Below are 22,217 nucleotides of genomic sequence, written 5' to 3' on the forward strand. Positions count from 1 at the left end.
AATCACAGCATTGTCTGAGAGCAGTAGAAAAGTTTGCTGCTCAAACGTTTTCCACATAATTGATTCTCCTAAATGAACTTTCACACCAGTTGGAATTCTCAGTTAGCCATTTTGGCTCAGAAATATGAATATCGCTTTCTTAATGTCAGCACTCACAGTTTCTCTCTGTTTTTAAATCCCTTAACTAATAGATGACATGTAGGATGAATCCTGCAAGAGAAAGGGGCCTGTTCCACCTGACGAAGTTGCTTTTTGTCACCATAGGTTCGCATGTGTCCACACCCAAAATTTGATTCCCCTGGTGAAACCCACACTTTCTGGGTCCCTGGACAATTCCTCAGCCAACATACTTCTGCCAGCAAAATACCACAGTGGATGCTGCCTTACCTGTGCTTGTAAAACAGTCCTCCAGCCACAGTCCAGCAATGCCCTTGTCCCTGCAACAATAACTGCTCCAGTCATAATTTTGAACTCCATTGCATGATGGTCAGTCACTGGAAGTGCCTCCGTGCCCAGCTTTAAAATCCTCGGTGTGTTTTGAAAAATGTCTCTTTTCCTGCTAATTCACATTTGTGAGCAGATATGCCTGGCCCAGCACAAAAACAGAGGTCCAGCGAAACCAAGTATTCCTGCCTGGACCAGAAAAGAAGTCCTTGATCTCTTCTTCCATACTTCGTGGGGACTCAACTACTAACCTCAAATGGGACAGTAGACACCTTGTAAGACCAAGAGAAGGGACCATCAGCACTGCCCAGCAAAGACCAGCTTGTAGAGGATGGGGACACAGAGGGGCATACAGATCCTGCTGAGAGTCAGGAGCTCTTTGATATGCAGCTGGACGCACCAAGACCCAGACAAGCCCAGAGAGGAAGGGGAAGGAAGCACAGGTAGGTGCATAGCTGCATGATTTTTTTTTAAATGTATTTTTTCTTTTGCAATGCCTGAACCACCCTCCTCCCCAATTCCTTCAGTCATTCAAAATGGCACCCTTCTGCATGGTCCGAGAACAAAGGAACTGACTTTTAAAATAGTCGATTTTAAAAAACCATGAACTGGCAACGAAATAAGAGAATATTAGAATCATTTAGAAGCCAGCATGTTTTGGCATCCAGATAGTGTTTTATGAAAGATGAAATTTTAATGTATTAAAAATCAAATTAGTTACAAACAAAGATACTGACATCAATATCTCAGCTTAAAAATAAAAGACATAAGAAATGTATCCTTTGCAAGCAATACAGTGTTTGTTCATTGTGTATATGCATTCAATAAAAATTACATTTTTTGGAAAAATAAATAAATCACAATATATTTATTGGGTGTCACCAGATAGAATTGTCAGAGACTAAAGCACCATCCCTTCCCACCGAATTCATAAAAGGTGTTTATAAATCAGAGAGCCATATTCAGGCCAAAGTCGGACGTACACAAAAGCAGCGCACAGCAATACAATGGCGCACTGTTAAAATGATCTTTTAAGGCCTTCCTCAGCTGTACAGCTTCTTGATAGGCTGTCGTTGTTGCCCTTGTGTTTGGCTGTTAAAAATTCAGCAGACATTCCAATTCCCCCTCTCCACCCTGCCGGTAAGGTTTCTCCCTTTGCTTCACAAATATTATTTAATACATGACATACAGCAACAACAACAGGCATTGTCTCTCTCTCTCTGGTGTTTGACTGGCTGATTCTTGCTCATATGTTCAGGGTTCAAGCTGATTGCCAAATGTTTGGGCCGGAAGGAATTCCCCACCGGTCAGAGTGGAAGTGACCTTGGGGCTTATTTTTTTTTTTTTTTGCCTTCCTCTGCAGCTTGTGGATCATTTGCCAGGATTAACAGGCTCTCACTCAATCATTTCCCTGCCACTACAGTGGCCTCACGCACTGGTGCACCGTGGGCCCTCCTATTCTCTGCCCATGGCACAGGATGGTCTAGTTTCTGATGGGCTGTAATACTTTGGTCTAATTTCAGTTGCTGGGTTTGAAGTTGGGGGTGGAGGCCTGTGATATACAGTAGGTCAGACCAGATGATCTGCTGATCCTTTCTGACTTTAAATTCTCTAACCACAGCATTGCAGAGACCCCAGGAGAGGGCAACAGTCTCAATTCTAATGAGACCTCCCTGCTTTGGCTACCAATGTTAGTCAGGTTTCAGAGTAGCAGCCGTGTCAGTCTGTATCTGCAAAAAGAAAAGGAGTACTTGTGGCAGCTTAGAGACTAACAAATTTATTTGATCATAAGCTTTCGTGAGCTACAGCTCACTTCATCAGATGCATGCAGTGGAAAATACAGTGGGGAGATTTTATATACACAGAAAACACGAAACAATGGGTGTTACCATACACACTGTAACAAGAGTGATCAGGTAAGGTGAGCTATTACCAGCAGGAGAACGGTGTGGGGGGGAAACCTTTTGTAGTGATAATCAAGGTGGGCCATTTCCAGCAGTTGACAAGAACATGTGAGGAACAGTGGGGGGGTAGGAGGGGGAAATAAACATGGGGAAATAGTTTTACTTTGTGTAATGACACATCCACTCCCAGTCTCTATTCAAGCCTAAGTTAATTGTATCCAGTTTGCAAATTAATTCCAATTCAGCAGTCTCTTGGAGTCTGTTTCTGAAGTTTTTTTGTTGAAGAATTGCCACTTTTAGGTCTGTCATCGAGTGGCCAAAGAGATTGAAGTGTTCTCCGACTGGTTTTTGAATGTTATAATTCTTGAAGTCTGATTTGTGTCCATTTATTCTTTTACATAGAGACTGTCCAGTTTGGCCAATGTACATGGCAGAGGGGCATTGCTGGCACATGATGGCATATATCACATTGGTAGATGTGCAGGTGAACGAGCTTCTGATAGTGTGGCTGATGTGATTAGGCCCTATAATGGTGTCCCCTGAATAGATATGTGGGCACAGTTGGCAATGGGCTTTGTTGCAAGGATAGGTTCCTGGGTTAGTGCTTTTGTTGTGTGGTGTTGCTTCAGGTTGGGGGGCTGTCTGTAAGCAAGGACTGGCCTGAGTCAGTTTCACACTCATATGCATGCTATAACTATTGCAGTTAAATACAAACACATAACTTTGCTTCCTTGTAACCCAGCATTGTAAAAGTACAGTATGTGCTTTTTAAAGGGGAATTTAACTATATGGAAAATCCATAGCTGTACTATCAAGCTGTTATTGAACTAGAGGAACATTAGACACTAATAAAGGCTTCTAAAAGGACCTGGCTGCACTCTTAACTATGGGACCATAGCTGCTCTGGATCCCAACTCCCCAGCCTCCTGGATACAGTATAAAAGATGCAGCCAGTTTTGCTTTTCCACCTGTGTTGGGGGAGAGAATTAATCTGCCCATGATTTTGAATGAAATGAGCCTTAATTGTTAGAATGGATTCTGAAGATGTCCTTTTCCATAAACTATTTAAGTGCCTTTGGTATGCTTTGCTGGGTATAATGCACAGAAAGATACCAGACCTGCCCCCAAGAACTTACTATTTCAATAGACAGAAAGCACAAGATGCACTGGAAGACTGTGGAAGTTGGTCAAAGAGCAGTTTACAACGTCTGTATTTCAATGAAGGGCAGCTGTCAGCAATTCAGCTGCTGCATTTTTTTTAAATGGGCAGAGGTTAGTATTTTTTAAACCTTGGGAAAGAACTGAGTTTTAAGGAGGGAATTTGAATTAAGAGAAGCTGGGTGCCTGGTGTTGAGGCATTGGGAAGTCTTTCCATGTGTGGAGAATGGCACTGAAGAAAACAGGAGAAAGAGAGGTAGACACACACAGAACAGAATGTCCGTCTTTCAGTTCTATTTCAGCTCTCAATGTTTTGCACAGCAAATAAATGAGTAGTTTCAGTTGTCATTAGAGGTTTCTGAGAGTCTGTAAAAAGAAGTCTGGTTGGCACATTTTTCTGTTTAGTGATAGTTTTTAGCAGGGGAAATGTATTTTTATGGCTACTTAGGTACACAAATAATAACCTATGAGAACATACTTCCCAAAGACACCAGAGTTGTAGTATTGGCATGTCTCCTACAGTGGAAGTTATTTATATTGTCTGTGTCTCCACAATTAGACTTTAAACAGGGGAAAACACTTATGAATAACCTAATTAGCAATAGGTGATTCAGCATCCAGGTGGAGCTGTAGGAGGAAGGTCTTTAGTGAGCATGCATGGAGGTCAGTGTTACATGCTGGCAGACTTGTCTTTGTCAGGTAGAAACCTAGCAACAGCATGCATTCCCAAATCCCTGGTGTAATACCAGATAGATTCCTCTTAAATCCTGCCCCTCTTTCTAGTTCTATTCATCACACTACCCCATCCTGCCAATGAAATGCACTATTTTCTAAACATTCAGGAAATGAGTACTTTCCACATTTTATCTGAGGATTTCAAAGTGTTTTGCAAAAAGGTAAGTATCATCTCTCTATTTTACAGATGAGTAAGCTGAGGTACAGATAGGAAATCAGACTTGCCCAAGGACACACAGCAAGTCAGTGGCAGATGCAGGATTAGAACCAGCAGTGTACAGCCTCCACTGTACTGAGGGGGGGCGGGAAATGGTTTAAGTAAATTTTGCCAACTAAAAGAGTTATACTTAAGTCTCTGAATTACAGGTATGCTCATCGTTTCCATGCCTTCTTTTTCACTTAAATTATTCCCCCCGTAAATTTAGCGCTTGCAAAAGGTGCTTGATTGGCAGCACTGGAGACTGACATTCGGTACGTAGAGACAGATCAGGTACAGCCTCCTACTTTCCTCCATACAGATTTGTCAGTATGCTGCAAACAGAGAGGTGAAGGTAACAGTCTCCATGAGCTGTACATGAACACTGCCAACAAAAGTGCAGATTGTCAGGGTGGTTTTATCACAAAATGATTTCAAAAACATCATTCGATAGTGATTTTCAATTACTTGATCTTACCTGGATTTGACCTATCATCCTAAAGGTAGCAGCCTCTATACCTTTCTACTATTATTCTTCTTATACTATTCTGGTTCATATTATTGGGTCCGTTGCTAAATTAAAATCAGTTCATTTAAAAAAATTAACAAAGCTGCAAACTCTGTAGACAATACAGAGCTTTCAACAGTGACTGCTTACTGCAGCTTGTTAACTACTTATGATAAAGCTTAAAAGTGTTTAGTAGTTTCCCCAGTTGGCCTTTACATAGCCAAAACAATCTGAGATAGTACTCTTACCTTCCAATTTACATTTTTCCCTTTCCTACCAATTGAAAAGATAACCACCACTTTCTAAATGATTTCTTAAAAATATTCTCTAGCTCAACCACAAGATATGGGCTTGATGTAGGAATCACTGGGTGAAATTCTATGGTCTGTGTAATACAAAAGATTAGACTAGAGGGGTCATAATGGCCCGTTCTGGCCTTAAAATGAATCTATGGTATTCTTTTATTAAAGGACATATCAGGTTGAGACAGAAGTGGGAAAGTCTGTTGAAAGTCTCTGGGTAAGGTTATACGTGGTAAAAAGCAAGGGTGATGTCTACTGTAGACCATTTAATCAGGAATAAGAGGCAAATGAAGCTTTTTCCCCCCTTTTAAACAAAATCATCCAAAGCACAGGATTTTGTAGCGAAGGGGGAATTCAACTACTCAGACATCTGTTGGGAACATACAGCACGGTACAGACGACACAACAAGTTTTTGGAATGCATTGGACACAACTTATTACAGAAGGCAGAGAAAGCAACTAGTGAAAAGGCTGTTCTAGATTTGATTCTGAAAAATAGAGAGGAACTGGTTGAGAATGTGAAGGTGGAAGGCAGCTTGGGTGAAAGTGATCATGAAACGATGACTTCATAATTCTAAGAAATGGAAGAAGGGACAACAGCAGAATAAAGGCCATGGACTTCAAGAAGGCAGACTTTAGCAAACTCAGAATTGGTAGGTAGGATCCTGTGGCAAGCAAGTCTAAAGGATGAGTGTGTTCAGGAGATATGGGAGTTTAAGAGACCTTAAGGGCACAAAGAAAGGAAAGATAGGAAGTATGGTAAGCAACCACCGTGGCTTAATCAGAAGATCTTCACCAAAGTGAAACTCAAAGTCATACAAAAAGTGGAAACTAGGTCAAATTATGAAGGTTGAACATAAAAACTAAAAAACCGCACCACCATGAGCATGGCGGTAGCAAATTAGAAAGGCCAAGTTATAAAACAAAATTAAACTATCTAGAGACAAACGGTAACAAGAAAACATTTTACTAGTACATTAGAAGCAAGAGGAAGACATGGACAAAGTAGCCCCATTACTCTGAGGGAAAGACAACAGAAAATGCAGTGTTAAATGCCTTTGTTTGTTTTTACCAAAAAAGTTAGCACTGATTGATATTCTCTTTTAGTCATACAATGTAAATGGGGTAGAATCTGAGGCTAAAATAGGGAAAGCACAAGTTAAGAATCACTTGGAGAAGTTAGAGGTCTTCAAGTTGGTAGGGGCTGACAAAATACATCCTAGAGTACTCAAGGAACTCGCTGAAGAGATCTGAGCCATTAGTGATTATCTTTGAGAATTTGGAGGATGGGAGAGAGCCCAGAGGGCTGGAAAAGGGAAAATACAGTACCTATCCATAAGAGGGAATAAGGGCAATCCAGGGAATTAGAAACCAGTCTGTTTAACTTTGGTACACAGAAAGATAATGAAGCAAATAATCAATTCGTAATCACCTAAAAGATAAGGTCAGACGTAACAGTCAGCATGGATTTGTCAAAAACAAATCATGTTGAAACAACCCAATATCCTTCTTAGACAGGGTAACAAGCCTGGTGGATGGAGGGGGTGGGGGAAACCAGTAGATATGATATATCTTGACTTTAGTAAGGCTTTTGATACGGTCTCACATGATCTTCTCATAAGCTAACTAGAGAAATACAGCCAAGATGAGGTGGGTCCACAACGAGTTGAAAAACTTAATAGTTCACGGTCAAATTGGAAAGGCATATCAAGTGGGGTACCACAGGGATATGTTGTGGGTCTGGTTCTATTCAATATCTTCATAAGTTATTTGGATAATGGTCTATACAGTGCACATATAAAGTTTGCAGATGATACCGATCTGGGAGGAGTGGCAAGTGCTTTGGAGGACAGAATTAGAATTCAAAATGATCTGGACAAACTGAAGAAATGGCCTGAAATAAATTGGATGATATTCAAGAAGGACAAATGTGAAGTATTCCACTTAGGAGGTGCACAATTGCACAAATAAAAATGGGAAATGATTGCTTAGGAAGGAGTACTGCAGAAAAGGATCTGGGGGTTGACAAGAATGACTGCCAAAGTAACACACAGTGTACACAGACACTGCATCGTCCTAACTACACCAACATAAGCCCTATGCTTCTTGTGGAGGTGGAGTTAAGTCGGTGTAGTAGGGCATTTCCATTGGTGGGAGCAAGGCTGTAGTGTAGACACTGACATAATTAGGTTGATGCAAGCTGCCTTACATTACACTACAGAGTTAGGTCAGACCAAGCCTCAGTGTTGATATAGTCTGAGGCAAGTGAAAAAATAGATAAAATTTCTCTAAGGCTATGTCTGCACCAGCATTTTTGTTGGTATAGCTACCACCGCTCGTTGGGGATGGTTTAATTATCTTGATGGGGGAGTGCTCTCCCGGCAGCACAGAGAGGTTTCACAAGAGATCTTACAGTGGCACAGCTGAATCAGTACAGCAGTGCACTGTATGCTGTCTAATACAGAGATGGCCTAAGTGTCCTCTCTTTTCCCCTCACACACTAATAAGAGCCTGATAAGTAGTTAATAGTTCCCAGAGAATGTCAGAGTATCATACACATTCTTTGTGCAAACATTGAATACACAAAGAACATTGTAAATATTATAAAAACATTGTAAATAGTATTTCAAATACGATACATAACTTTAACAAAATCTGTTATAGTGTGAGGACAAATACAGCAATTCGTGTGTTAAGCAGTCACTCTATAACCACTCCACAGCTGCTAGGCAACAAATCTCCTGGTTTTCCTTTACAGACTTCCCTACTTTGTTAAGGTTACGGATATTTAAATATAAAAGTTTCAATACAATTTACACTTTATACTTTTTCTTGCTCTTGCTCACACTCACACTCACCCCCCCCCCCCACCATTATTCTGAGAGTGGTTCTCCATCTTTATAGTGTGACTATAATATGTAGACTGGTGTCACCTGCAATCTTCAGAGCTTGAGAATGGCAGACGCGGTTCTTTTCCAACCACTTCAGAATTCTATCAGCAAATAGTCTGGAGTCGTCACAGCTAGCAGCATTCTAGGCCTTAGGTTAATAGTTGAGCTGTCCTTAGCTGCTGGTGAAACAGAAATCTGTAGCCCATATCCAAATAGGTACAGGGATTGGAATCCAGCCCTTGCAGCAGATCTATCTATTGGTTCTGGTAAATCAGCTACTCTCGAATCTACAGGCAGTGCTTAATTTGTAATTAAAAAAGGTGCCAGGGCTCAAGAAATGTTTTTCCTTTCATAATGGATGTGGCAAGCCCAGAGGTGCCAGGGCTATGAACTGCCCAGCCTAGAGGTGCTGAGGCTCAGCCCTGGCACAACGCAAGCACTTCTACAGGGCTGACCAACTCCTGTATGTCTAGCCTCACACTCTGTTTGGCTCAGCTATCAGAGGGTAAATGGGTGTGATCTGCACTACTGCAGTAGACCGACAACTTTTCCTTACAGGAAGTAGCTTTTTATTTCCAAAAAAAAAAAAAATTCTTTGTGAGGTATTCACAGGAACTGTGGAGTGGTTTGCAATCAAACACTTTTTACATTTTTAGCATTTCAAGAGCAATTAAAAAAAAGAAAATGTTAAAAATAAACTAACCCTCATCCCAATCCTCTGCACTACTTCCAGTCATTGCATAATGGAACACAAAGGATTCTTATGAGCCAGCTGCTGTGGTGTCCCAGATTGTGTAGTGCACATATGTGCAATTCAGTAGGAGGCACTCCAGAACAGCAGCACTCAGCATCTCAGCCATAGCATAGCACCAAAGGACACCTTTTAGAGTATCTCAGAAGAGCATTTCTATTCTGAAAAGCAACTGTGTTGAATAAATAGTAGCACCTTCTTACTCAGATCTGTCCACTGTATATATATTCAGAGTCATGTGTGCTGACTTCACTGGCAAACTAGCTTACTATTTTTATTCCTGTTAGCGGTGTTGGCTCTGCAAGGCTAAGAATGAAAGAGTCTGGATGTCAGAAGGAACTGTTAAGTGAAAGCGGAGATTCTAGAGCATGATTTTGCAGCAGAGGCTGAATTCTACAACAGTGAAATCATGGAATAAGCCATGCCCTGACTTGTGACTAAATTAAAGTTTTAATTGCATTTTACTCCTGTTAGCCCTGTAGAGCCAACACAGGTAGGTGGGAGTGAGTTGAAGATTCTATTCCCTCTTGTGCATCCTCAACAGTAGTGTTTACAAAGTTCCAATTACAGGACTAATAAATTATATCTATCCAAAACCACCAATGGCAATGAGGATCCACAGGTGTCATTGAAGACCTGACTTCACTTGTGTCATAAATATAAAGGGAAGGGTAAACCCCTTTAAAATCCGTCCTGGCCAGAGGAAAAATCCTCTCACCTGTGAAGGGTTAAGAAGCTAAAGGTAACCTCACTTGCACCTGACCAAAATGACCAATGAGGAGACAAGATACTTTCAAAGGCTGGGAGGAGGGAGAAAAACAAAGGGTCTGTGTCTGTCTGTATGCATGCTGCTTTTGCTGGGGACAGAACAGGAATGGAGTCTTAGAACTTTTAGTAAGTAATCTAGCTAGGTATGTGTTAGATTATGATTTCTTTAAATGGCTGAGAAAAAAGCTGTGCTAAATAGAATGACTATTCCTGTCTGTGTGTCTTTTATAACTAAGGTTTTGCCTAGAGGGATTCTCTGTGTTTTGAATCTAATTACCCTGTAAGATATTTACCATCCTGATTTTACAGAGGTGATTCTTTTTTACTTCTATTAAAAAAGTCTTCTTGTAAGGAAGCTGAATGCTTTTTCATTGTTCTAAGATCCAAGGGTTTGGGTCTGTGGTGAGGATTTTTACCAAACCTTCCCCAGGAAGTGGGGTGCAAGGGTTGGGAGGATTTTTGGGGGGGACAGACGTTTCCAAACTACATTTTCTCAGGAACCCAGATAAAGTTTGGTGGTGGCAGTGGAAGTCCAAGGGCAAAGGCTAAAATAGTTTGTACCTTGGGGAAGTTATAACCTAAGCTGGTAAAAGTAAGCTTAGGAGGTTTTCATGCAGGTCCCCACATCTGTACCCTAGAGTTCAGAGTGGGGAAGGCACCTTGACAACTTTTAATAAATATTCTACAGGGTATGTGTGAGGCAGAAAGAGCCCCGCTCAATTCTTTATTCACAAGCAGAGGTTGCAAGGCTAGTAGTTGAAATGCAAGCAAACCTGTAAACCAAGCACATTTGACCTGGAATCTTTCAGACTCCAGGCATGGAACTCCACAATGCCAATTTTACTGGTCGTTTTCAAGTAGAACCAGAGTTAAGTGCTGAACACTGTAATATTACCCAGGGAACAATCTAGACTGAACAGCGGTCCTCTCAGTTCTTCAACCTGGAGTGCCTTTCACAGGGCTTCTCTGTGAGAACCACCACTCCTGGTCTGTTCACATTAGCTGCTAGCGTGCAAAAATCATTCCCATCTGAATTAGATGGGAGCTTCTAGCCAGTCACTCCTGAATTATATTACAGAGTAACACCTGCAAATTCCCAGACTTGTTCCCAGGAATGGGCCTCTTGTACTGCTCAGCTCTTTCCTTCTGGACAATACAAGTCCATCATTTCATTAATAAAAGATGATATGCACAAACCCAGTTATCTCAAATGTAGTTTGCCGAAAACTTAAGTCCAAACACACCAGCTTAGATAATAAACTTGCTTTTAAGTACTTAAAATCCATCTCTCTGTGACTACAAGTAATGAGGCATAAAAGTCAGAATTAGTTACAAAGAAATAAAAGGTAAAATATAGACATACCTAATTTAACAAGTTAAGTGAATTTAAAGCTAAAGGTTTCTCTCACCACATGCTTACAGCTGTCTGGCTGGATTCCTTCAACCAGTTCAATGATGCTTTCTTTGTCTTTCAAACTTTGTTGATGTGGAGAGGAGAGAGGTGATTTGAGGCCTCTGTTACTCATTTTTATATCTTTTCCTCCTCTTTGAGAAATCATCTCCAGCTGGGGTTCAGGCAACAGCGAGTCTGGTTACATTAAAACCCCCAACTGTTCTATTGCCAAGATGTAAATTTCTCTCACCCCTTTCTTCCTGCCAAAGAATGGCTACTTAACTAGGTGATAGTCCATTTGATTTTTTTTGATGCCTCAACCAGGTGTCAGTTTTCCTTTGTCTCGGAGGAACTGGTTTGTGCCTGTTTTTCTAAACTTGGAGCATATCTCAGCAATGTCATACAGTAGAATCTCATAACTTCACGTACAATGATCAGCAAATTATGAGTTTTCAAATACTTCATGAGGCATACTTTGTACAAGAGATTATAGTTTTGTAAAAGTTGTGAATATAAGGATACAAGACTGTCAAATGCATTTCTGGAATGGGCTCCATAAAAGCCCCAGTAGCTGCTGGACTATATTGTTGGCCAATATGCAGCACTGGAGAAACTTTCAAAAGTACCTTTAATTAGCGACTAACCCTGCTCCCGTTGAAGTCAGTAGAACTCCCATACACCATAGTGGTGCAGGTTTGGACTCCTGATGAGCACATGTGAATATTTCTGTAAAATGCATTACATAGAAACAGAAATGCTTACAGCTTTGCACCCCCAACACAATATGATGGTGCATCATTGAGGATGCAAGATGCACCTCAGATCCTTGTGCACAATTGTGCAGTCCAGACCACATTTGCTTTTTCTGCACTGGACAGAGGCTGTTCTCCTTATGTATTCCTTGGGAGTGCAGATGAGATAGGGGAATCCCCCACAAACCCTAGCCATGCACCAGCAAGTGGAGCTGGCTGGTCATGCAGGGAAGAATAACCTGCACACCTTGAGATATGTACTGGCCAGCCCTGGGAGAAGTTCTGCTTTTCTGAGCTATCTCTGGGATGGTACAGCTCCAGTTCTACCCCCAAGCGGGACTGTAACTTAAAGGTACATCTGAGCCCTGAATAAGCACGTATAGAGGAGAAGCAAGTTTTAGCATCCTACCTAAAAAATTTAGATGTAAAGCAGGCACTGGTTATATCTTGGACAAACTATTACAGGGCATTGACCAAGAACTGGGGAATTTTGACGAGGCAAGTCCCACTCAGCCCACAGTATGTTAGTGTCCTATTCGAAATCCATAATGCCCGACTCCCTAGAGCAAAGATTATACTTTCAAGTTAATTGGTTATGTTTCCAAAGTTTAGTACTACAAATCAATCAGGAAATTCATTTCAGTAGAGCACTCCTCTCTTTTGCTCTCTCACTCAAGTCAATTTCAAATGCTCCGCTCTACAAGTTTCTCTTTTTTTCAATTACTGAATCCCATGGTAGTAAATAAATTTATTTCAAGTGCACACATCTCATTTTTTTCAATTACAGTTCCCTCTCAAGTAATCTAATTTCTTTCAAGTCTTCAATTTACTTCCAACTTTCTCTCCAAGTTTACACATCAGGTATTAGAAACACATCTTAGACTCCTCTGAGTTTTAGAATGTCATTTTTGTCTTCATTACCTTTAAATTGACTAAACACTGTGTATAGTTTCTGTAAGCTGTAAAATTCACATATATCATCTGCTGTATGCCTTGAAGCTTTGGGCTTTCTTTCCTTCCATCCTACTTAGTGCCAATAATTGTTCCCTTCAGTTGTAGGAATGATTGTAAATATCAGGAATATGACCCAAGTTTGATTTAAAGAGTATTTATTCTAAATTGCAGCAATAGCAAACATGATAATTAAATAACACTGGAAAGTTGTATTGTGTGACGGACTGAGCCTTATCTCTGAGCGTGCATAGTGATTGGTGGAAGCATTAAAACAAATACATAAGAGTATATAGCTTTGAATATATATGGGAAAGATAGATGACTGAATGAATTAGAGCCATTAGACTGAATGGGCATGGAGGCTGAGCTAGCTACTCACCCCTAGAAGGTGGTTCCTCCAGGGCAGGTTGGCAGCACATAGGGAGATACTGTAGGGAAACTTGCACTGCTGCTGCCTATGCTCTTTTCTTCTGTGGATAAGGAGAGGATTTCAGACTCTGGAGCTGCCATTCTGGCACCTTTCACAAGTGCCTAATTACATTTTCAAAATCTTAAATCTGGAAAAAAAAATAAACTAGGTAATTACAATATAGGATTCACATAAGCCAGCCGCACATTCATAAGGGGTTTAGAATGAGGGCAGAGGTACACAGCCCTTCATAAGTAGTAGAGAACTACAGCCCCAGTTCAGCAAGATTGTAACAGGGAACTTGGAGGGCTGGCCACCTAGTGGTTGGCACACCTGGTCTCCAGCCCCTTGTTTCCCTTGATGAGGTGCCTCCGTCTTTTAGGCTGTAGAGGTAGGGGAGACCCAGGCTTTCCCACTCTATCAGGTCCCAGCCCAGGGCTCTTTGTGAGTCAACCCTCCCCCACCTGCCCCGGGCTACTTCCTACCACTGTCCCTTCAGTTTGGGGCATGGCCCCTATAATCCAATTGACTGAGGTGGCTTACCTGCCTTAGTGCCCTTCCATGGATCCTGGGCAGCCCCCTGCTGCAGTCACAGGCTCCTTCAGTAGGGTTGCCAATGTCTGGTTTTCAAAGGCAAGCTCCCTGCCTGCCGTTGCTCCGCGCAGCTCTCGGCAGCAGCGGCATGTCCCTCCTCCAACTCCTACACGTAGGGGCAGCCAGGGGGCTCCGCATGCTCCCCCGCCCCAAGCACTGGCCTGGCAGCTCCCATTGGCCAGGAACCGTGGCTAACGGAAGCAGTGCCTGCGAACAGGGCAGCGTGCAGGGCTGGCCACAGCTCCGTGTAGGAACCAGAGGGGGAGCATGCCACTGCTTCTGGGAGCTGCCCGTAGCCTGCAACGCTGCTCTCCCACCCCCCAGTGCTCCAACCCCCTTCCCCAGCCCTGATCCCTCTCCTGCCTTCCAAACCCCTCAGTCCCAGCCTGCAGCATCCTCCTGCACCTCAAACCCCTCATCCCCCCCAGAACCTGCACCCCCAGCCAGAGCCCTCACCCCTGCTGTTCCCCAACCACCTGCTCCAGTGCTGATCCCCCTCCCACCCTCCGAAACCCACAGTCCCAGCCCAGAGCACCCTCCTTTACTCCAAACCCCTCATCCTCAGCTCCAGCTCAGAGCCCACACCCCCAGCCAGAGCCCCTTCCCACACCCTGAACCCCTCATTTCTGGCCCCACCCCAGAACCCACACCACCAGCCCAGAGCCCATATGCCCTCCCACACCCCAACCCCCTGCCTCAGCCCAGAGCCACCTCCCATACTCAGAACCTCTTGGCTCCACCCCCAGCCAGTAGCCCCCTTCTGTACCCCAAACCCCTCATCCCGAGCCAACACAGAGCCCGCAACCCCAGCTGGAGCCCTCCCACACCCCAACCCCCTGAGCCAGCCCATTGAAAATGAGTGGGTGAGGGTGGGGAGAGCAAGCGTCAGAGGGAGGGGAGATGGAGTGAGTGGGGGGCAGGGCCTCTGATAAGGGGGGGAAAGGGCGGAGCCTCAGAGGAGGAGCAGTGCAGGGCAAGGGTGTTCAGTTTTGTGTGAGTAGAAAGTTGGCAACCCTATTCTTCAGGCAGGGTAGTCCTAAATTTGGTGAGACCAAACCTCACAACGTCTCCCTTGGCTGAGGAGACCATACTTACTCCCTGGTGGCAGTCTCCGCTGGCAGGTTAGTGACCCCCCTCCTCTCAGGTAGGGAGGCAGCTACCTCTTTGCCAGACCTCTTCTACCTCTTTGCCAGACTCTCCTTTTCTTCCCCCTTCGGGCCTAGCATTGGCTGTAGATATAGCAGGGCGGGGCTAACTGGGCCCAAAGGCTCTCTTTAACCCCTGCTGTGCTGGTGGGCAATTTCCCTGCTTCATCACATCACAACGATAAATAAATATGTTCCTGGGACTTATGCATTTGCTTAGGTAGCTTGCTGAACTGGGGCCTAAATCCAGGCTTCATTGTAGCACTTTCCAGATGTTCCTGGTATTTTGATCCAGCCACACTACAAAGGAGAGAATAGCAATAAACACATGTTTATTTGGATTCTAAATCAATTTTCTTTTTAGTATCTGACGAAGGTAGGTGTGATCCAATGTGGATACACTCTGTGTCGGGGGCTTATCCCTTATGTCCATTTGCCATTACTGCTCAGTCCCAAGCCAGTGGCAGGTTACTGAGCAGTATGATGCCATCTCTGCCAACTTTCTCACTGAGTTAGATGTAGTTTTTCCTTAGTTCTTTTTGTTGAGATGTCTTTTCTGTTTCCTGATGCCTTTAGGAAATACTCCCTCTAATTTTGGACATTAGAACAGAAAGCAACCCTCTGTTTCCATCACTCCTCTGTTATGTTAATTGCATAATCATGCCTCTCTGGGTTTTGACTGTAAGTTGTGCCTCCCAGTTTCCACCTCGAGTTTGTAGTCACTGATTCTACATTTGGTGAGAAACTGCCTACTTTACTACATTTTACTATAATGAGATAGTTTTCTAATGTGTTAGCTTGGTGCAGGGATCTAACATATCTTATTTAGTTAATCTCCCTGCCAATACAAACTTATTTCCTTTTTTTACAGGAAGTTGTTACCCTCATATCCAGATTGTGCATATAGGGCCATATGTTCCAATAGGCTGTGTGCTGGAAAGCATAGCACATTACTATGAAAACTGCTTCACAATCATCATCATAAGCCAAAACTACCTCCTTGGCAAGATGCCATTCCAACTTACAACACCTAACAGTCTCATGGAGAAGTTTCCCAAGAGACATTTCCCTCCCCCACCAGTAAGCTAAGAGGAATCAGAACAGTCAAAATACCGTATTCTATTTGAAAAAATACTATTGTAACTTCTCACACTAGAGACATAAGGAATAGCAATAAGGAAAGGTTACTTCATACAGTAACTGGAGTTCTTCAAGACTTGTGGTCCCTATTAGTATATTCCACTCTGGATTCCCATGCGCTCCATGCACCTCAGACCAGAAGATTTTTGCTAGCAGTCTCTGTTAGTCTTTGCCTATGTGCCTCATTGGCTCGTGCTAAGAACCATGGGCATAAGGGGCAACGGAGACTGACCGCTTCTCCAGTTCCTTTTTACCATGAATAACTGAAGGATAAGGCTTCATGCAGAGGGGAAGGAGAGGAAGGTTAGAAGAAGAAGGCCACCTAATGCTGCAGACACTGAAGGTGTTCTGTCTGGACCACGGGCATGATAAAGGAATTGGAGAGGCAGGCAGTCCACCCCACCCCTTATGCTCTCAGTTCAGAGGTCAAGGAGGTGCAGGGCTCAAGCATGGAAAAATCAACTCTGCTAGCAAAAATCTTCTGGTCTCAGGCATCTGGAGCACATTCACACTCAGAGTGGAGCCCACGTAAGGAACCCTCATTCAAAGAAAAATTTACTTGTCAGATGACATCCTCATCTTGATGTGGAATGTTTTAAACACTTCAGTGGATTGCTAAACCTGCCGGAGTCTGCCTGCAAACAGTTGAGAATGCAGAGATCTTGCTTCCCCAGAGGTGGGTATTGAACTCATATTGATAACCTTTCCCACTCCTATTATTCTGCCTTTGTTTGGCCTTATTTTTCTTGTGTCAAACCTCCTTCCCCATTGGTTGTTCTTATCTAGTTTCAGGAGGGTGACAGTATGATATTTTCTGTTTTCATTGTACTACAGCACAATGCCATGAGCACCTTTGAAGTGGAGATTATGGGCCAGATTGTTGCTAGCTTCTGAGAGCAAAAGTAAGGCTCTCCCCCACATGTCCTCTGTGCTCCCTGGGCAGACAATGGCCACAATTGCAGTCCTTGTGTTCTCCAGAGCAGAGGGGACTGCTCCTTGCTAGCACTCCAAGGGTGGGAAGAACTGGGACAAAGAAAGCTATGTATCCCACATAGGGTTGCCAGGCATCTGGTTTTTGACCAGAACGCCAGGTTGAAAAGGGACCCTGGCTGCTCTGGTCAGCACTGCCAACTGGGCCACTAAAAGTCCGCTTGGCTGCAGCTCCCATTGGCCGGGAACCATGGACAATGGGAGCTGCGGGGACAGCGCCTGCGGGCTGGGGCAGTGCACAGAGCCTTCTGGACACTCCTCCACCTAGGAGCCAAAGGGACATGCTGCTGCTGTTTTCCGTGCAGACTTCCTCTGTCCCCGGGAAATGCCGGGGCCACCTGAGGTCAGTGCCGCCTGAAGCCTGCACCTCGAACCCACTCCCACAACTCAACCCTCTGCCCCCAGCCCAGAGCCTCCTCCCACACTCCAAACCCCTTGGCCCCACCTCCCAGCCCGAAGCCCCCTCCTGCACTCCAAGCCCCTCATCCCAACCCCCTATCTCAGCCTGGTGAAAATGAGTGAGGGTAGGAGAGAGTGAGTGACAGAAGGAGGGGGGATGGAGTGGGGTCTGGGCCTTGGGGCAGGACAAGAGTATTCGGTTTTCTGCAGTTAGAAATTTGACAACCCTACTCCCACAAACAATAGGTAGCAGATCTGGCTGAGTGTGAAAGAGAAAGCATGCTGCATCCCTTTTGGGGGAGTAGCAGGAGGTCTGCTCCCCTGGGCAACTAGAAGTCCCAGGAAGCATTGTGCCTTACTGAAGCACAATGCCTCCAGCACTCCCACTGGGATGGGATAGCTGCTCCTCACCCACTATACAGAGCTGTGACTAAAAGTCACAACAGAGCCCCGCCCTCCCTCTTTATAAATAAACTTAATATCATCACCCTAACTTTCCTGTGCAGCGTAATTGCATGGATTATGCCAGTGACATGTATTCTTCAGACAAGGAAGCCACCTCTTGTGGCAGAATCTTGCTCCAGAATTTCAGTTTTCGTGTAAAAATTATTTCCTGCCCTTGCGAAGAAAAGCTTGTGATTGCTATTCTGTGGTTGCAGAATTTGGCATTTTTCCAAAGTGCCAGAGACTTCAGCACTTTGCCATTTTGCTGCACTCTGCACCCAACTTTTCTTTTTGTGTTGCCCTGTCTGCTGGGTGATATCTGCAGCTGCCTCTTCCTCAACAGATTCCTTCACAGCGGGGGAGTCAACTGAATTACAGGGCGGCTCCCTGCACTGTTCCATGGGGCCAAGCAGTGGGAAATCAGGGAGCCTCTCACATGTGGGGTTTTGTGCTTCTGCACCGAGTTTACAGAGCCCTCTTCAAAGCCATGTCTGTTGCGGGATGCTTGAGCACCCTCTCATGGTATTGAATGTTCAGTACCCAAGGCTTTATAAGAGAGTGCATCTGCTGGGCCACCAGCCACCTCAGTTTGCTCTCCTGAACCACAGGCTCCTGTTTACATAGAGAACTCAGGGTAGAGGGGAAGGTAGGCAGGAAGTGTGAATTTTAGTGCAGGATTAAGGAGTTTGTTGTTGATCTAGATCAGTGTTTCCCAAACTTACAACAGTTGCATACTCCTTTTGAGACATTCGTCTTACCGGCGTTCCCCTTCTCCGGTGAAGATAATTTTGGCAGGCGGTGGTAACCACATTTTTATAACACACTCCTAATTTGTTTCCTTCTGGATTAAATGTTATTAGAAATACAAAATTATATTACATACAGTTGAAACAAAAATTTTAATAGAAATAATAATTACATATAGAAATAGTACTATAAATAATTAAAATAATAGAAGCGAATCAACAGTCTGGCAGAACAGCGTGTGTGTGTGTGTATATATATGTGTGTATATGTATGTATATAATATATATGGTGAATTCATAGCATTCTGAAATTAAAATACGCTGGTTTGATTAGGTTAGTGAAGAAAGCACTAGTTTTAATACTTACTCATTCGGTATTGAAAAAGTTTCAGTACAAACCAAATTATTCAATGTGAGGGATGGAACTGCTTTTGACCAGACACTATCGCAGGGATATCTGGGTCAATGTTTGTGATCTTAAGATGAAGATGGGGCTCCACGTCAATAAGATGATTTCATTTTTTTGGTTTGATGCCAACCAGAGTAGAGAATCCGATCTCACACAAATACAAGGTGGGAAAAGGCAGAACATACTTGACAGCTTTGTCGGATAGAGCTGGATATTCAGAGCTAACCCCCAGCCAAAATGACGTTCGTGTATTTTGCTCAAATTTTGTTTTCAGGAAGCTATCTGAAGCCAGCTCCAAGAGCTGTTCTTCTGAATCAGAGAGGTTATTTGGCAATGTTTGAACATTGATGATAAAAGGGTTCCTTATCCATTCAAAGGTGCAGTCCGGTTCAGGGAAATACTTACAAAGATCTTTCTGCAAGCTTTCCAAATGCTGCTTCATGGTTTGCAAAACATCACTATCAAGTTCGTTAGTCAAGTTTATTACTAAGTCATGAAGAAATGGAAAGGAATCCAGTTCACAACGACTAAGATGTTTATGCCACAGTTTCAATTTTGCGACCATGGTGCTCGCTTTGTCTTGAACATGGAATATGGATATGAGTTTCCCTTACAAAGATAGATTGAGGTTGTTTAAATGAGCAAAGATATCTGCAATATATGCTAGTTTGCATAGCCATTTCCAGTCGTGTATACGGTCTCACAGGTTAAAGGTTTCATCTAAAAAAACTTGCAGTTCTTCTCACAGCTCAAACAGGCAATTCAGAACTTTTCCACGTGAAAGCCAACACACTTCAGTGTGAAATAGGAGGTGTGTGTAATCACTGCCCATCTCATCACAAAGCTGAGAAAACAGCCGGGTGTTCAGAGGGCGGGCTTTCACAAAATCGATTATTTTCACAGCTTCATCCAGTACTTGCTTTAGATCTGCCTGCATGTTCTGGGTGCGAGTGCTTCCCTGTGAATGCAACAATGAGTCGATTTTTGCTTCTGGTGCAACAGCTTGAGTACGTGCAACAACTCCCTTCTTCAAACCAGTCATCAAACTCCTTTCTCTGGCGCCATCCGTGCTTATTCCAACACAATTACTCCAATCCAAGTCATTAGTTTTGATAAAGTCATCAATAACTTTAAAAATAGCTTCTCCGGTTGCAGGTGTTGGCATAGGTTGGCAGAACAAAATATCATCGTGGACTTCATTATTCAGCTCATATCTGACAAACAACAAAAGATTAGCTAAATTCACAATATCAGTGGATTCATCCGCTTGCAGTGCATAGTAGCAACTCTTTTGTACTCTTGACAATAATTGCTGCTTAACGTTTTCAGCCATATCTGTGATTCTACGATGAACAGTATTATTTGAGAGGGGGACACAATCTATAGTTTTGCTAGCCTTGTCTCCAATCATCACTTGCACCATTACTTTGTCTGCAGGTTTTACTTATGTCTCGCCAATCTCTTCAGCAGCTCCAGACTTTGCAATTAAGTGCTCTACACTATATGAAGCTGCCAAAGCTTTCATATTTTCACCTCCCGTCACATTACAAATTGTTTTCTGGGATTTCTGGAGATCTTTGCGCCTATTTTCAAAAAATTCTACAGGTTTTCCCTCGTATTCTTTGTTTGCTATCGAAATGGTTGGATGGTTTCATACTTTCATTTGTGAGAGTCTTGTAACAAATCACACATAGTGGAACAGGCTCCACCTCATCGCCAGTCCACGAAAATCCCAGTTTAAAATATTCTTCAACATATTTGCGGGCTTTTTTCGTTTTCTTTGCTGCTGATACGTTCAATAAACTTACAGATGGTTCACATGTTTCACTAATTTTGTTCTTCACAATTGTCTGATGTAGCCAGATCTTTAGATTACTACCAATAGTTATTCACTTTTATCTTTTATCCATCAGGATGACTTCTGCGCATGCCACAAAGGCAAGCGTATTGCCCGAGCCGCGGTAACGCGCACACGTGGTTTGCATCGGCTCTGCTGTGCTATTAGATGTTACTGAACGTGTTATCAGATTAGTTACAATGTAAACCTGTGTGTTTCTATTGTACAAGTGTACACCATTCTTATATATTAAATTTGAGTGATTTGTTTTCTGCTGCTAAAAAAAACCTATGATAAAGTAAAATAAAAAATTCTGCCGTGTACACCTTGAAATACTTTCATGTACCACCAGGAGTACATGTACCACACTTTGGGAAATGCTGATCTAGATGGACAATCTCTTCTGAGGTTACCACTTTAGAGAGGACTTCAACAGAATAGTCTGAATGCACAGAGGAAACGAACAGGTTACTGGCTCCTGGTAAGTAATCTCTCTTTTAAAATCAATTATATACTGAATGTCTCCTTTCCCCCTTGCATTTTGTGGTACTGAGTGTATAATTCTAAAATAAATGCAGAGGAGATATAGTGACATATGGAAATGGATAAGAAAAATTGACCTGTAACATAGTGCTCAGAGCCAATTTACTGCAGCTTGGAAAATCTAACTCCAAAACAGATTAGGCTGCCTGCCCTGAGCAGGCCCCAAGGCAATGCATATTAAAAGCTGGGACCTGAACAGGTTTGAAAACTGCTTGGATGAAGTTAATCTGCCTTTTCTTTTCCACTAGATGAAGCTATAGAGCAAGGAGTGGCTTACTTTCCATGTCTCAATTTAGTGAGCTAATACTAAAATTACCTTTGGGATGTAGTTTAATTCTTATTTTCCTAACTCAACTTTTGTTTTCCATCAGTTTGCAGCATTTAAGATTGGATCGTCAGGACTGATTATTCTGGGCTTGGCCCTGCAAAGTGCTCTCGGCACCTTCCTGGTAGGATGTTTAGTGTAAGTTTCATGTTAATGATTTTGGCTTTATTTGGTTGTCTTTGTTGCTTTCTCACTGTGTGGTCAGTTTATTAGTCTGTTGTGATGTCAAAAGTGAGAATTATAGTTTCTCCTAACACTAAAACTGTATTACATTTTTAAAAATAAACTAGAATTCTGAGTTTGTTATTATCATTGTTTTATTTTGTAGTGCCTGGAGGCCCCAGCTCAGATCAGGGCCCCATTGTGCTAGGCACTGTCCAAACATGTAACGAGTGACAGTCCCTGGCGCAAAAAGCTTACCATTTAAACAGACAAGACAGACAAAGGGTGGGAGCATGCAGAGCTTCCCTGATCACCCCT

At 43.0% G+C, this 22,217-nt stretch overlaps 1 long non-coding RNA gene across 1 annotated transcript; it reads left to right on the forward strand.

The window, feature by feature from the left end:
• The first annotated feature begins 304 nt into the window (after nt 1-304).
• LOC140913404 (uncharacterized) lies at nt 305-21,968 on the forward strand. The gene is made up of 3 exons (XR_012159577.1): nt 305-887; nt 21,222-21,350; nt 21,784-21,968. It is a non-coding gene; the product is annotated as an uncharacterized lncRNA (long non-coding RNA).
• Nucleotides 21,969-22,217: the final 249 nt, after the last annotated feature.

The sequence above is a fragment of the Lepidochelys kempii genome, chromosome 1 (genome assembly GCF_965140265.1).
Source record: "Lepidochelys kempii isolate rLepKem1 chromosome 1, rLepKem1.hap2, whole genome shotgun sequence".
NCBI lineage: Eukaryota > Metazoa > Chordata > Testudines > Cheloniidae > Lepidochelys > Lepidochelys kempii.